This window comes from Callorhinus ursinus, unplaced genomic scaffold (assembly GCF_003265705.2).
Source record: "Callorhinus ursinus isolate GAN/ISIS: 27379988/994484 unplaced genomic scaffold, GSC_fseal_2.0 scaffold1, whole genome shotgun sequence".
In the NCBI taxonomy this organism is placed as follows: Eukaryota; Metazoa; Chordata; class Mammalia; order Carnivora; family Otariidae; genus Callorhinus; species Callorhinus ursinus.
The window spans coordinates 7,861,370-7,877,769 of record NW_027397063.1 but is presented as its reverse complement, the minus strand read 5'-3'; the positions used below and the strand labels follow the sequence as shown (position 1 = coordinate 7,877,769).

Genomic DNA, 16,400 nt, shown 5'->3' with positions numbered 1-16,400 from the left:
TACTAGTTTCTCATTATCAAACCTGTTTTCTTGCCTTTATTTTCATCATTATTGAATCCATGGTAAAAACCTGTAAAAATAGTAATGTGAAATGTAATTAATTCGTTCCTTTATTCATTCTTCATTCTTTTTATGGACTCCTTCACTGTGCCAATTTTTTTTGGGGGGGTACTGGGTACAGTATACTTTCTTGATTGTACTTGACAAGGTAGGGCTCCCCAAGCCCCTCTCCTAATTCAGGGGATCTGGGATGGAAACTGTGGAGGTTGGGAGATTCTCAGTGTGTTGGGGGATGAGTTGGGGCTGCTCCCCAGCAGCTGAGGGCCTCTCTCTTCCTCTTGCTGGGACTGGTGGTCCAGGGAGCTCTTACATTTTGGAGGCCATGCGGACCATAAGGTCCACCACCCGGTTGCTGTAGCCAAATTCATTGTCATACCAGGAAATGAGCTTGACAAAGTGGTCACTGAGAGCAACAGCAGCCCCAGCATTGATGGTGCAAGAGTGACTGTCACTGTTAAAGTCACAGGAGACAACCTGGTCCTCAGTGTGGCCTAGCCTGCCCTTGAAGGGGCCCTCTGATGCCTGCTTCACCAGCTTCTTGATGTCATCGTATTTGGCAGCTTTCTCTAGGAGGCAGGTCAGATCCACAAATGACATGTTGGGACCCAGAAAGCCATGCCACTGATCTTTCCATTCAGCTCAGGGATGAACTTGCCTACAGCCAGTAGAAGAAGAGATGATGTTCTGGACAGCTCCTTGGCCATCATGCCACAGCTTCCCAGAGGGGAAGCTTCTGGGTGGCAGGGACAGCATAGACTGTGGTCATAAGTCCCTCCATGATGCTGAAGTTGTCATAAATGACCTTGGCCAAAGGGGCCAAGAAGTTGGTGGTGCAGGAGGCATTGCTGACAATCGTGAGGGACTTGTCATACTTCTCATGGTTCATGCTCATCACAAACATGGGGGCATCAGCAGAAGGAGCAGAGATGATGACCCTTTTGGCCCTACCCTTCAAGTGAGCCCCAGCCTTCTCCGTGGTGGTGAAGCCCCCAGTGGATTCCACAACATACTCAGCACAGGCATTGCCCCATTTGATGTTGACTGGGTCTCACTCCTGGAAGATGGAGATGGGCTTTCCATTGATGACAAGTTTCCTGTTCTCAGCCTTGACTGTGTGGGGAATTTGCTGTGGGTGGAATCATACTGGAACATGTAGACTGTGTAGTTGAGGTCAATGAAGGGGTCATTGGTGGTGACAATATCCACTTTGCGAGTTAAAAGCAGCCCTGGTGACCAGGTGCCCAGTGTGGCCAAATCCGTTTACTCCCACCTTCACCATTGTGTCTCGGGGTCAAGGCTGGCTCTGCACCAGAAGATGCGTCTGTCTGTCCAACAGGGAGGAGCCGAGAGCCACTGTGCCGAGTTTTCTTTTAAAATTCTACTAAATAGCCTGCAGAGGGTGCACTTTCCTTAATTTAGGTCCTTCCAACTGCTTACTGACCAAAAAAGGACAAATTGTTATTTATGAGATTAAAAACTATTGTCTTGTCATTCACGACAACATGGATGGACCTAGAGGGTATTATGCTAAGTAGAACAAATACCATATGACTTCACTTACATGTGGAATCGAAAAACAAGACAAATGATTGAACAAAACCCAGAAACAGACTCATAAATACAGAGACCAAACTGGTGGTTGGCAGAGGGGAGGGGTATGGGAAGCTGGGTGAAATAGGTGAAGGGGATTAAAAGGTACAAATTTCCAGTTATAAAATGAATGAGTCATAGAGATGTAAAGCACCGCATAGGGAATATAGTCAATAACATTATAATAATGTATGGTGACAGATGGCCCCTACACTTACCCTGCTGAGCATTGTGTAATGTATAGAGTTTTCAAATCCCCAAGCCGTACACCTGAAACTTACATAATACTGTATGTCAAGTAGCCTTCAATAATAGAAGTTTTAAAAACTATGCAATAAAAAGAAGTACAAGTTCTCTTTTCTTTCCTCTACCAAATGTTACGAAATGGAATATGTAAAAGGCATAGGAAATATAGTCTCTTTTACCTTTTTGCTAATACAAAAATCAGTCTTGATGTCTTCCTTGCTTTACATGGAGCTAGGCTCATCAAGCCTTACGAACTGAGGCTTTTTTTTTTTTTAATTTGCTACATCCTTTTGGCTTCCTTTTCTCCTCACTCTTTTGTGTATGTGTGTGTATGTATCCCTAACTAAAAACTAGCACAACAGAGTGTACTACAAAATGGTGCTAAGTATGCAGGGACCCTTCATGTTTAATTATCTACTGATTTGGAAGCAGGAAACATGAGAAATGGTCTATGTCCTTTTGAGAGACTTTTATCTACCAATTCTGAGAGCTTTTTAATAGAATGTAAATCATATTTTTTAGCCAATCAATTTTTAAGGGGCTCTCATTCCTTCTGTCACAATATGAGGTACAGACTTTAATCAAAACCTTCAATTTTGGGGGCGCCTGGGTGGTTCAGTTGATTAAGCAGCTACCTTCAGCTCAGGTCATGATCCCGGGGTCTTGGGATGAAGCCCCGCATCAGGCTCCCTGCTCAGTGGGGTGTCTGCTTCTCCCTCTGCCCCTCCCTCTGTGCTCTCTCTCTCTCTCACATGCTCTCTGTCGCTCAAATAAATAAAATCTTTTTAAATAAACCTTTAATTTTATTTTTCTGAGTGTTCATTTTCAAATGTATAATAACAATGACCATTTATTTCAGACTTCCTATGGGCCAGGGACTGTGTGCTAATTGTTTATCCGAATGATTCCATTTAATAGTTACAATAGCCTTTTGGGTTGGGTACTATTACCATCACCTCTATTTTAAAGATGAGGTCACTGAGGATAGGAAGGGTTAGGGAGTTGTCCTGTGTGGCCCAACTAACACAGCAGAGCTGGGATTTCATGCTCGGTCTGAATGACTCTAAAATCCTGGCTTTTTAAACTTTATGCATGATATTTCCCAAGTTGTGGGTATATTAACTGCAAGTTTCATATGTTGGTGAAGAGTATTATACTCATGGAAGGAATCCCAGACTTTCTGTAGTCACATCTCTCTGCTTTATGGAAAAAAACAAAACAAAACCCAAACCTGATGCCAGAGCAGGCTCAGTGGTTTCTCCATTGAACATCCAGGACCAGAACCCAGGCCTTCTGACTCCAGGCCCAGTGCTCTTTCCTCTGATTAGAAATGTCTCCAGATTTAAACTCCAGTTTATAGGACCATTAATAATCCTCTCTAAAGAAGAGGCAAGAGGTTTCAAATTCTTCTCAGAGCAAAAAAGAACTGACATCAAAAGGTTTCTTTGGGGTCATTTGTCTCATGGTGACTTTGAGTTGGCCTTGATCTTTATTTAGAATTTCAGTTTTATGCTCTGCAACAAGTTTGGCCTTGTTGGAGGACCGTCCAAAGGTCAGCAAGTTGGCTGCTGGTGATTGGATGCGCACTCAGAAGCCAAAGTCTATTACTGTGCCCATGGAAATCCCCAGCTCGCCTCTGGATGAGTATCACATCCACTCTCTGGAAGCTGTGGGCCTTGTGGGCTTTTTGCACACTGCTCCCTAGGAGCCTAATGCTGGTTGAACAGCACTTAATTCTGCAAGGATCTGGGTCACAGCGGGACAATGGTTCTCCAGTGTTCTGGGTTTTTCTCTTTCTTTCTCTCGTTCAGCCAATGATTTTGATTCTGTTTTACTTTCCCCAAAAAGGTGTGGTTTAGAGTCCAAAGAATCTTCCTGACTTTGTTTAGCTGTGCTATTTTGTACTGCTTTGATTTGAGTACAAATCTCCCCAGTATCTCTAAGGCTCACAGAAACTCACAAAAATTTTCTTTCCAAGTAACAGCCCATGCTGTCTATGGATAGGCTTACCCTACTCTTGCATATGCAACACATTTCATATTGAACATTCTGTTTAAGTATTCCTACAACTATTATTTCTCAGCTAATATTGGATTTGTTCCAAAAGCAAAATATATATATATATATATATATATATATATATATATATATATATATATTAGGATTTTATTTATTTATTTGACAGAGAGAGCACAAGCAGAGGGAGTGGCAGGGAGAGGGGGAAGCAGGCTCTCAGCTGAGCAGGGAGCCCAATGCCGGGCTGGATCCCAGGATTCTGGGATCATGACCTGAGCTGAAGGCAGACTCTTAACCGACTGAGCCACCCAGATGCCCCAGCAATGATATTTTTCAAGGATAGAAATACCCCTTTATAGCCCATCTAATAAGATATTGCTGTTTATCTATGAAAAGGAAACATCTGGGTTTGAGTTCCAGCCCAGTTACTTAGCATGCAGTGATCTTGGGCACATCAAGTAATTTCTTTGAATCTCAGTTTCCTTACCAGTAATACAAGAATGATGATAATTACCTTCTGCATATAGGATTAATGTGAGAACAAGGGACATATATACCAAAGTGCTTTGTAAACCATAAAAGCTTCAAACCTTAGTTTATGTCACATTGTCACATACCTGTGTGAACACTTGAATGCATATATGTTATTGACATGCTTGTTTATATGTCACGATTTAGGCTTGGACCAGTCCGGGCCATAGTTGTGACTCTAGGGCTGTGGTTCTCAACTGGGGACACTTGTGTCCCCCCAGGGGATATTTAGCTTTGGAGATTTAGTCTGGAGATATTTTGGGGTGTCACATTAACAGGATGGTACTGGAATCTAGCAGGTAGATTCCAGAGACTCATTTAAACATCCTACGATGCCAGGATACCTCCCTACAACAAAGATTGATTAGGCCTAAAATGCCAATAGTGCTGAATTTGAGAAACTTTCCTCGAGAGCAGTGCCTCTCAAACTTTAGCATGCATCAGAATCACCTGGGGGCTTGTTAAAACACAAATTGCTGGCTCCTATCCCTGCATTTTCTGATTCAGAAAGTCCAGGCTGCGGTCCGAGAATTTGAATTTCTAAGAATTTTCCAGATGATACTGATGTTGCTGGTCCAGGGACCACACTTTAAGAACCATTGCTGGAAACATTTCCATCAAGATAGGCTTCTTCACTTAGTCAGTGCAGCAAAATAGTGTCTTTACTTGGTAAATGGTACAAAATTTGTATTAGCTAGTCTGGCTCCAGGTCTAAATTCTTTGTGTGATCTATGTGTGATTATAGGCAATGACAAGGCTTTGCCTCACGGAGGGAAGCTGCCCTCCTCACATCAGAGATGGTACACAGTTAGTGCATTACAGTTTTCTGGAGGGAGTTGCATTTGAGGACTCAGGTCCCCCCATTCCGCCATGCTCACATACATACCCACCTTCCTAACTCAGAGGTCTCTATTTATTGCCTTGACTAAGACACTTCTCTTGACTTGCCTTTCCATTTCTAGCCCTTCCTATCTTCGCCTCCCCAGCTTATGGGGCTGGGAAGTTCATGAGTGGATCTGTCCTCAAGGGGAATGAAAGGAAACCATCAGGCCTGCCCCTCTGCTTTCTTCCTGTCCTCTACATGCTGGTCTTACTCTCTTCCATTTCAGAGGAGCTTCCTCCATATGGTTGGGAAATGACAAACAATGATTAGAGGCATGATTAGTGCAAGGTTTATAACATCTCATTTCAGCGACTACGAAGAAAAGTGAGGTCTCCTTTCTTTCATGATGTGTATTAAATCTCAGGTAAGAACTCTGATCACATCAAGTATAGGCCACTGATTATAGCTGGGGAATGGGAGGAGTACCATGATTGGCTGTCCCGCTAAAATCACAAGTGGGGGACAGGAATATCATCTTAGGGAGAAAGCAGTTGCAATTATCAGAAAAAAAATGATCCTGGGCAGACAGAACCAAAAAATCTTAACAAGCATCAAATAAGAATATGGAGGAGGTATGCATGTCATGATGAGACCTTGGATTTTTAATGTAGCTTAGATGATAAGTTTGTTTTTGAACACATTGTTTAGGTGTATATGGACTAAATGGTAGCCAACAGATATTTGGAACTTGCCTAAGGAAAATGAGAAAAGAAAAGAAAAGAAAGGAAGAAAAGAGAAGGGGAAATTGGAAATATTACTATTATGCATAAAACATGAGATAAAACAAAATTAAAATTTGTTTTAAATTTTAACAATCACCACTACAATTCCCCATAAGCCAACCTTGAGATGTCTGCTAAGTACCCTGTGGTGTGATGAACATTTCAGTTTTTAGGCTAGAAGACAGTGGATTTACTACCAGTTTGTTCTGAATCCTCTTGAAATGAATAGTTTTTCCTATAGGCACCATGGTCAAGCAGCATGATATATAGTTTCTTAGCAATTGACTTCCCATAATTTAGGCAGAAAACCAATATTCCAGTTTAGTTAAAACATGTAAAGATATAATTTTTATAATGATCTTTACCGTTGGTCAAAACGGGTTATCCCTTACTGTCATAACATGGGGATGAACAGAAGTAGAGGAGTCTTGATAATCTTTCCCCCAGGTTTTAGCTCAGTCAATAGAAACTGGTCAAGTAGTTAAGACTGGACAAGATCATAAGAGTGTATGTGAGAGCAAATCATAGATTCTGTAAATTGTGTCTGTACAATTGGAAGAAATTATAGTGGGAAACATCTACGGGGCATATTACCCAGACTTGCACTGTCCAATGTGGTATATATATAAACTTGACCATAGTGCCTATGGGAAAAATGATTAATTTCAAGGGGATTCAGAAGTGGGTGGGTGGGGTAGATGAAATAGACAAAGGGCACTAAGAGTACACTTATCATGTGCACTGAGTAACGTATGAAGTGTTGAATCATTATACCTGAAATTAATACAACACAGTATGTTAACTACACTGGAATTAAAATAAAAATATTAAATAAAATTAAAAAATCAATTCCTTAGTCATACTAGCCACACTGCAAGAGCTCAAAAGGCTTATGTGGCTAATGTCTACTATGTTGGACAGCACCTATGTAGAACATTTCCATCATCACTGAAAGTTCTTTGGACAATCCTAATCTAGATAGGATTGGGTCAAGTTCCCTTTCTTTGGGATGAAATAAACTAAATATAAATTTTAACAGGGATTTTTTTTCTCTTTCCTTGTAAATCCTGTCAACTCTACTCTTAAAACCTCATGGTATGTGGGTAAGGCAGGTCAGCGAGGAGTGGAAAACAGCAAAGCTCGCCTCCATGTGGAGGAGTTGCTTGTTGTTCAGACCCCTGTGCAGTTAGTTGTAAATGAAATGACTCTGTGGGCAGTCTATACCTGGAAACCTCAAGGGAAAGGAATGTGTTGTTTTTAAAGCATCATCTAGGGTGATGCTGATGCCACTCGTCCAAGGACCACCCTTTGAGGAGCAGGGCCTTGAGGGACACAAGCCCTGAGGCTGAGTGACAAGAAAATATGCGTCAAAAAGAAATGCAAACAGCATCATGGCTGGAGTTTGTGTTGATGGGAACTCAACACCATGGGCCAGTGGGTTGGAAAACCAGGAAAGATGAGAATAAGATGGCCCTTTTGAAGTAACTTGCTGCATAGGAATAAGTACCTGGTACAAAGGAGTTTGACAAAAGTTCTTAAGAGAGACATACACAAATATCCTCTTAACCTTGATTTTGTCATCTGACCCACAGAACTCAGTTACCAAGAAGGCACGCAAGAGATGCCCTATGCAAAAGAAAGCATCATGGAGCTGCTTTGTGTCAAAAACCAACCCAAGAGATGAAAAGAGGAAGTACAAAATACAAAGCCTTAAAACACATCCCAGATCTAACCACTTCTCTCTTTTTCCACTGATACCCCCTGAGTTCAAGCCACTAGTATCTCACTTTTGTAACAGCAATAGCCTCTGGATTCATCTCCCCCGTTTCCATTCTTGCCATTTATATACGGTCTCCCTAGAGCAGTCAGGGTGATTTTTAAAAATGGAAATTTCTTAAGAGGAAAAAAAGCATGCAAAAGAGGAAAATCCAGCATTTATTGAATCCCCACTATTTGCACCACTGTGTCCTGTTCTATCTTCTTTAACCTTCACAGTAATATATGAGGGAGGTTTCATAATTCCCTCCTTTTGGCAAAGATGGAAATTAAGGCTTAGAGAAGGCAAATAACTTGTCTGTGTTCGCCTAGCTAGTAAATGGTAGAACCATCGAAGAAACAAATGGATGATCAGACAGCAAAGGCCATAAGCTTCCAACTAGACTGCTTTGCTAAATACTGTTAAACCCCAAGAGATTTGTTACTGGGCCTCTTTCCATTGAGGAAGAGAGGAACTCGTTGTACCTTTATCTACCTGTTTGTTTATCTGAACTTCGTGTCTTCAGTTATGAGGACAATAGCCTCTTCATCAGGTTGAAGTGGAAACTCTCTATTCCTTTTACTTCCAAAGATGCCAAAGTGGCAGGTGGACTTTTGAAGTGGCTTCTGCTGAAAGGTCCCCTCCCTGATCAAGCTGGGCCATTGTCCTAGGGTTTAGGGCAGTGGCTCCCATGTTTTTGGGTTTAAAGCTTAGCTGGAAACACTGGTTTTTGAAGGCACCACGGGTACAGATCGAAAGAGTCAAAACAGAACACATACAAAAAAGCCAGTGAAAATGATAGCAAAGTATGATAAAGTAAAACAGAATCTCAGAATGTGTAAATTGGGGCACCTGGGTGGTTCAGTTAGGTAAGTGTCTGACTCTTGGTTTCTGCTCATGTCATGATCGCAGGGTCCTGAGATTGAGCCCCGCATTGGGCTCCGTGCTGAGTGTGGAGCCTAGTTAAGATTCTCTATCCCTCTTTCTCTGCCCTGCCTCCCCACTCATGCTTTCTCTCTCTCCCTTTTTTTCTTCAAAAAAAAAAAAAAAGAATGTGTAAATACATCATGGTGCCCCTCTTTGCCTCTATGCTACCTCTTTCTCTGCATTGCTCTGCAAAGTTCTTTCTGTCACATCACTCTATTAAGGGGATGTACGCTGAGTTGCAGCAAAAATAAGTTTTATTACTTTCGTTATATTTTTTGCAGCTGGGGGATCTCTGTTAGAGTAGATGCTTCTTCCTTTCCTCCTAAGAAATAGACCACATCCGGGGCGCCTGGGTGGCTCAGTCGTTAAGCGTCTGCCTTCGGCTCAGGTCATGATCCCAGGGTCCTGGGGTGGAGCCCCGCATTGGGCTCCCTGCTCGGCGGGAAGCCTGCTTCTCCCTCTCCCACTCCCTCTGCTTGTGTTCCCTCTCTCTCTGTCTCTCTCTGTCAAATAAATAAAATTAAAAAAAAAAAAAAAGAAAAAGAAAAAAAGAAATAGACCGCATCCCCCTTTTATCCTCTGAGTGGCAGCACTGGGACATATGAGAAGCTTTTGGCATCAGCTACAGAAACAATGGAGATTCCTAAGCCTCAGTGGTTTCTGACTTCAGTGTATTCCTTTAGCTAAATCAAGTGATCTTCAAACCCTCGCCCCTCACCCCCAACATTCTCTAGCATAAAAGTCATTTAAACTTGCTTCTTGGGCTGTGGCTAAAGCAGAGGAGGGGGATGAAATTTTATACTATTAGAGATGAGTAATTTGTTTCAGTCCCCAGTTTTACTGATGAGGAAACTAAGAGGTTGATGTTACTTACTTAAGGTTATAGAGCTAGATATGGGAATAGTTATTGTAAGTGAAAAAGAGTGTGGATTTTAGAGCTGAATCCTGTCACTTACTAGCTGTTTTAAACCAGGAAAGCCATTTAAATACTTTGACCCTTTCTTTACTCATCTGTAAAACTAGGATGATAATATCTAGGTTGCAGGGTTGTTTGCTGTTGCAAGTTTAGAGATATCTATTACAAATCACTTAGAAGAGTCTGTTAGTTATCTATTGTTGTGTTACAAAAATTCCTGGACTTAGCAACTTATGACAGCAAACATTTTTGATCTCACAGTTTCTGTGGGTCAGGAATCTGGGGGTGGCTTGGACACCTCTGGCTCAGGATTTTTACAAAGCTGCATGATCTGTCATGCAAAATATCATTTACGTGGATGTGAAAGGCAGGAGTTGGGATCACTGGGGACCATCTTAGAGGCTGCTGAGCATGGAGTATCTGTTAGGTAACAGTCGATTTGGCTTAGATGAGGGGTCAAATTGTATTGGTACCCAGATAGCCTATTGGATCAGTCTTCATCTCTAGGTTCTATTTTCAGCCTGATCTCATTTAAAATTTTTATCAGTGACTTAGATGATGATATTAAACAATAGTCTTTAATATTTCCTGATCATGCATCTATAAAAACTTCTGAGCGTCTACCTCAATATACATATATTTATTTATAAATTATGAACGTCTGCTGACATTAATTTATAAACATCAACTAACATTAATTAATTAACTAATAGTAAGGCTTAATTTCTTTCTTTCTCTAGATGAATAAAACCGCCTAGAAACAGAAGTTTTTTTTTTTAAACCTGAACCCAAATGAATTGTCTCATGTATTCTCTGGGTATGTGTAACCTCCTGACATAGAAAGTAATGGAGACATAGGGAATGTGGTGAATACCAGAGTCAGGACCCAAATAAATCTCAACAGGCTGGAGTTATAGACAAATATACCAAGGTTGGGGACAAATCATGCAAAAAATCAACATCCCAGGTACATAAGTCTCCTTTTATGTAGATCCTTGCAGAGGTGGCTCTTCCAGGCAAAAGAATGACAAAAATTGTTTCCTTCTTCAGGGGACAAGGCTTGATGAACTGAGTGCAGGCTAGATTTCAGCCCCAATTTTTCGTCTCATCTGGGCCCCTTACACAGTGTACACACTGTATAACCATGCATGGCAGACCTGTGGCTTCCCAGTAGCACATGTGAAAAAGGGTCTTGGGGATGCCTGGATGGCTCAGTTGGTTGAGCGTCCAACTCTTGGTTTTGGCTCAGATCATGAATTCGTGGGTTGGGGGAATGAGCCCTGCGTCGGGCTTCACACTCAGCGGGGAGTCTGCTTGAAGAGTCTCTCCAACTTGGGTGAGTTTTAGGTCAATTAACTGAGGCCCAGGGAACAGAGAAATCAAGTACATGGTAAAAACAGGCTTCAGAAATAAGGCTAAATTTCAATTATTAGAGATGGAGCACACATTTGGCCCAAGACATCCAGACTGATTTGATGCCATCATTTTGTTTTTGTGTTTTGACCCCTCACAAGAGAGACACTAATTCCCTACCTCTTGAGTGTGAGCTGGACAAATGACTCAATTCCAAAGACTAGGATATGGCAAAATATGTATGACCAGGTCATAAAAAGATGTCATGGCTTTTTTCTTACTCTCTCCCTCAGATCTCACATTCTGGAGGAAGCCAGCTGCCACGTTGTGAGGACACTTAAGCAGCCCTGTGGAGAGGTACATGTAATGAGGCCTCTTGCTAACAGCCATTTGGAGGAGCCATCATGGAAGCAGACCCTTTAGCTTTTGTCAAGACATCAGATGACCACTGCCCCAGGTTGACTGCAACCTCATGAGAGACTCTGAGCCAAGACCACCTAGCTGAGCTGTGCCTAGATTCCTGACCTAAAGAAACAGTGTAAGGTAAAAGATGTTTGTTGTTTTAAGCCAGGAGTTGGCAAACTATAAATGGAAGACCAAATCCAGCCTGCTGCCTGTTTTTGTAAATAAAGTTTTATTGGAACACAGTCATGTCCATTGATTTACATATTGTCTATTGCTGCTTTCCCATTACAATGGCAGGGTTGAGTAATTGTGATAGAGATTATGTGACCCACAGAGCCAAAGATAGTTATCATTTCATTCTTTATGGAAAGAAAATTTGCCAATCCCTGCCTCAACTGTTAATTTTTGTAGTAATTTTTTTAAATACAAGAATAGATATGTAACACAGAGGAATATGGCAAATATTCCTAAGAGAGATATACAAGAATAGACATTTGCTTCTTTTAAAGATTTATTTATTTATTTGAGAGAGAGAGTGAGTGAGTGCATGAGGGGGCAAAGGGAGAGAGAGAGAGAGAGAGAGAGAGAGAAACTTCAAGTAGACTCCCCACTGATCATGGAGCCTAATGCAGGGCTTAATCACAGGACCCTGAGATCATGACCTGATCTGAAATCAAGAGTCTAACACTTAACTGACTGAGCCACCCAAGGGCCCCAGCATTTTCTTCTTTATACTGATTTTGTCATATCTAGCTATGACCTCTGGAAGTGCTACTGCCATCTTGTGACCAAGGTAAGAGTCAGTTGAAGGATAAAGCCATCGCAATTAGAATAGCAGAGCTTAAAGAAGCAAAAACCATTAGAGACCCTATAGTTAATAGAGAACAAACTGAGGGTTGCTGGGGGCAGGTGGGTGGGGGATGGTCTAAATGGGTGATGGGCATTAAGGAGGGCACTTGTGATGAGCACTGGGTGTTGTATATAAGTGATGAATCACTAAATTCTGTAGCTGAAACCAATTTTACCATATATGTTAACTAACTGGAATTTAAATAAAAACTTGAAAAAAAAAGCAAAAAGCTGGGTGTGATGCTAATTTTATGTGTCAACTTGGCTGGGCTCAGGGATGGCTAGATGGCTGGTATAACATTATTTCTGAGTGAGTCTGTAAAAGTGTTTCCAGAAGAGATTAGCACTTGAATCTGTAGACTAAGTAAAGAAGATGGCCCTCACTAAGGAAGGGGAGCATAATCCAATGTTCTGAGAGCCTTAATAGAACAAAAAAGATAGAGGGAGGGCAAATTTTCTCTCTTGCTTGAGATGGGATATGCATCTTCTTCTGCCCTTGGCCGTTGGTGCTTGGGTCTCAGTCTCAGTTTGGTACTTACATCATTGGCTGTCCTGGTTTCCAGGCCTTTGGGTTTGAAGTGGAACTACACCACCAGCTTCCCTGGGCCTCCTGCTTGTAGATGGCAGATCGTGGGACATTTTAGCCTCCATAACTGCATAAGCCAATCTCCTATAATAAATCCTTTCTATATATCTATATGAATCTTAGCGGTTCTTTTCCTCTGGAGAATCCTGACTAATACATTGGGTCTGCGATAAAGTTATCAAGCCACTGAATTAATCAACACCAGAACTAGTCTACCTCAACTCTGTCTTGTACCCTACAGATTTTCTTATTGTTTCAGTTCTTTGAGTTGGAATTTTGGTTACTTGGCCCTAAAATCATCTTAATTATATGACTATATATTTGAACAAAGTGGCTCTGCAAGCAAACAGAGCCTAACTCCACTCAAAAGCCTGTTAATTTGTCTAGGCAACTGGGGAATGTGTCAGTGATACATTGGAGGATCTTTGTAGCAAAACTCAAATTGCCTCCACCTCCCACTTTTCCACTGTTTCCTCCTCCCCTCCAGATCTGCACTGGTCTCCATGGGAAGGGAGCTGGAACACATTAGGCTGCCCTGGATTCCTGGTGCCTTGAAGGGCATGCATAATAAATTAAAGACCTGGGAGAAGAATGCACCTAAAGAACACCCTTAATAGCTTGTGGCATGCCCATTGCTTTCATGGTGGCCTTGACACCTACCCCCCCACTCTGACCAGTGAGTGGTCTAGGGAGTGCAGAGTAGGCCTGGTCTGCTGGGTCAGAACTGTGTTGTGGGGACCCACTTCCACCTTTAGCCTGACACTGACCAGGTGGGGGTGGGCTTTGTATTTTGTACTTCCTCTTTTCTTTTCTTGGGTTGGTTTTTGACACAAAGAAGCTCCATGATGCTTTCTTTAGCATAGGGCATCTCTCGCCTGGTTTCTTGGTGAGTTCCTTGGGTCAGATGACAAAGTCAAGGTTAAGAGGATATTTCTGTGCGTCTCTCTTAAGAACTTTAGCCAAATTCCTTTGTATTAGGTACTTATTCCTATGCAGCAAGTTACTTCAAAAGGGCCATCTTATTCTCATCCTTCCTGGTTTTCCAACCCACTGGCCCACGGTGTTGAGTTCCCATCAACACAAACTCCAGCCATGATGCTATTTGTATTTTTTTGATGCATATTTTCTTGTCACTCAGCCTCAGGGCTTGTGTCCCTCAAGGCCCTGCTCCTCAAAGGGTGGTCCTTGGACCAGTGGCATCAGCATCACCCCAGATGATACTTTAAAAATGACACGTTATTTTCCCTTGAGGTTCCTTCTGTTCTCCTTCCAGAAACATTCTCCAGGTCTCCTCTCAGCAAGAGCTATGGTTTATATTTAAACTATTGTCATCCCAGCAGAACAAACTCCTTTCCACAGTTAACTGCGTTCCCTTTTCCCCTTCCCATTGTGTGTGGTCTGCATGGGGACACCCAACAGAGGTCATTTTATTTCCAACCGCACAGGATCTGAACAACAAGCAATTCCTCCACGTGGAGGCGAGCTTTGCTGTTTTCCACTCCTCACTGACCTGCCTTATCCACATACCGTGAATTTGAGAACCTTTGCTCAGAGGGAAAGCTTGTCTGGATTAGAAAAGTCCTGCATAGAAACTTGACACTGTCCTTAGCTGGCAGTATTTGGAATCACACACAGGAAAGGGCCGTGTATTTGTTGACCTGCCTAAATGACAGAATGTGTGTGTGGCCATCTCTAATTACAACGCTCCCGGAAGCATCACCCCTAAAGTACGACTGCTATGAACCACAGCATATCCTCCAGCTAATCCTCATTAACCGAGGTGGACATTCTCTTTCTGCATGCACCGGCTTCTCAACCGTGTCCTTCCTGCAGTCTTCTCATGCCTTTGAGACTCAGTGGTCAATCCTCTGGGAGCACACAGGCCTAGCTTTGCCCCCGACTAGATACATTTAATAGTTATTTGTAAATAACCAGCTCTCCTCAGCCAAACTCTGGGTCCCAGTGAAGGACCACTCACTTCCCTGTGAAGCCCAGAGATAGGACTTCTCGCACTGAGAAGCACACTGTTTCCTACTGAGCAGGGAAGGAACTTTCACTGGCTGCCTCCTATTGTACCAGGGACCGTGTGATTTCCATCCAGGTATCTACCCCCGGCTTAGTGGTGGGACCCAGTTGCAGATTAGCCTCTGGGCCAGGCCTGATCTTTTGCTTTGTGTCTCTAGGACTCCAACACAGGAGGTAGAGCTTGCCCTGGGGGATTCTATGCTTAAAGAAGGACTTTCTCTGATTTTTCTCAGCCTTCCTAGAGGTGTTCATCTTTTCTCTTTCATGCACCTGCTGGCCATCTGTATGTCTTATTTGGAAAAACATCTCTTCAGATCTTCTTCAGACTGTGTTTCACAAAGTGACAATTAAATATATCAAATAATGCTCTCCTTTTTTTGGAAAATTAAACAATATTTTCCCCTCTAAGTTAAAAAAAAACTTCATACACCTATGTACAAAGGAATAAATGTGATCAAATCTTGCCTCCTTGTTTAAGTGAATTTCTTTCCTTTTTGACTTGGTTTCCCCTCCCTCCATCCTTAGAGTCCCCACATTACCCACTGCTCCTCCTCCCAACCCATGTTAATAAAAGTCTCCTTTCATATTTCTCTCCATGCCCAAATAATCATATTCAAACATAGATATGCATAAGCCTACTTATGACTATGTATATGTATTATACAAAGAAATTGTATTATGCATGCTTTCTGCATCTTGTTTTTCTCACTCAACAACCTCTAGAATAATCCCTCCAAGCCAACTTCATTGGATCTAATTCATTCTTCTGAATGGCTATATGACAATCCTTTGTATAACAATATTGTGATTGAACCAACTTTCTCCTGCTGATGGGCCCTCATTTTGTTTCCATTTTTCCCATTATGTACCATGATCCAGTAAATGATCTTGTACTATACTGTCAGTACCACAGCTTTCATTTTTTGTGGGGTAGATTCCCAGGAATGGGACTTCTGGGTGAGAGGGTATACACAATCTTTAATTTTAGTTGATGTTGTCAGTTTACTCTCCAAGAAGACATTAATCTAGCAATCCACAGCTGGGTATTTTCCCCACAGCCCTGCCAACAAGAGATGTTTTCTGTTTTTAAGTGGTTATCAGTCCAATGATGTATAAAGTGATATTATATTGTATATTTAATTTGCATTTTCTTGATTCAGAAAATTTGAACACACTTCCACTTCTCTTCAAAACTTCTACAACGTGTACCCATGCAAGTTTTTTTCTTTTACTATCTTCAATTACACCTTGGGACCAGACATTTTACTTTAAATACAAAATTAATCTTTTTCCTTCGTAAAAAGCCTCACATTCGTTATACGGACATACATTCATGTATCTCTGCCATTATGTACTTTAATCACCCATAACTAATTAGTTATAGATCTTAACTAAAGCCATTAACTTTGAGGTACATTTTCTACTTTTTCACTTTCTGGAACTCCTATATTCAAACGATGGTGGGACTAGTCCTCTAATTTTCTTAACCCCCACCATGTTCCATTTTCCATCTCTGTGCCTTTTTGTTCTACTTG

General features: G+C 41.8%; 1 pseudogene; it reads right to left on the bottom strand.

Annotated features, from left to right (window-relative positions):
* Positions 1-311: 311 nt before the first annotated feature.
* LOC141374423 (glyceraldehyde-3-phosphate dehydrogenase-like) lies at positions 312-1,339 on the bottom strand (annotated as a pseudogene).
* Positions 1,340-16,400: the final 15,061 nt, after the last annotated feature.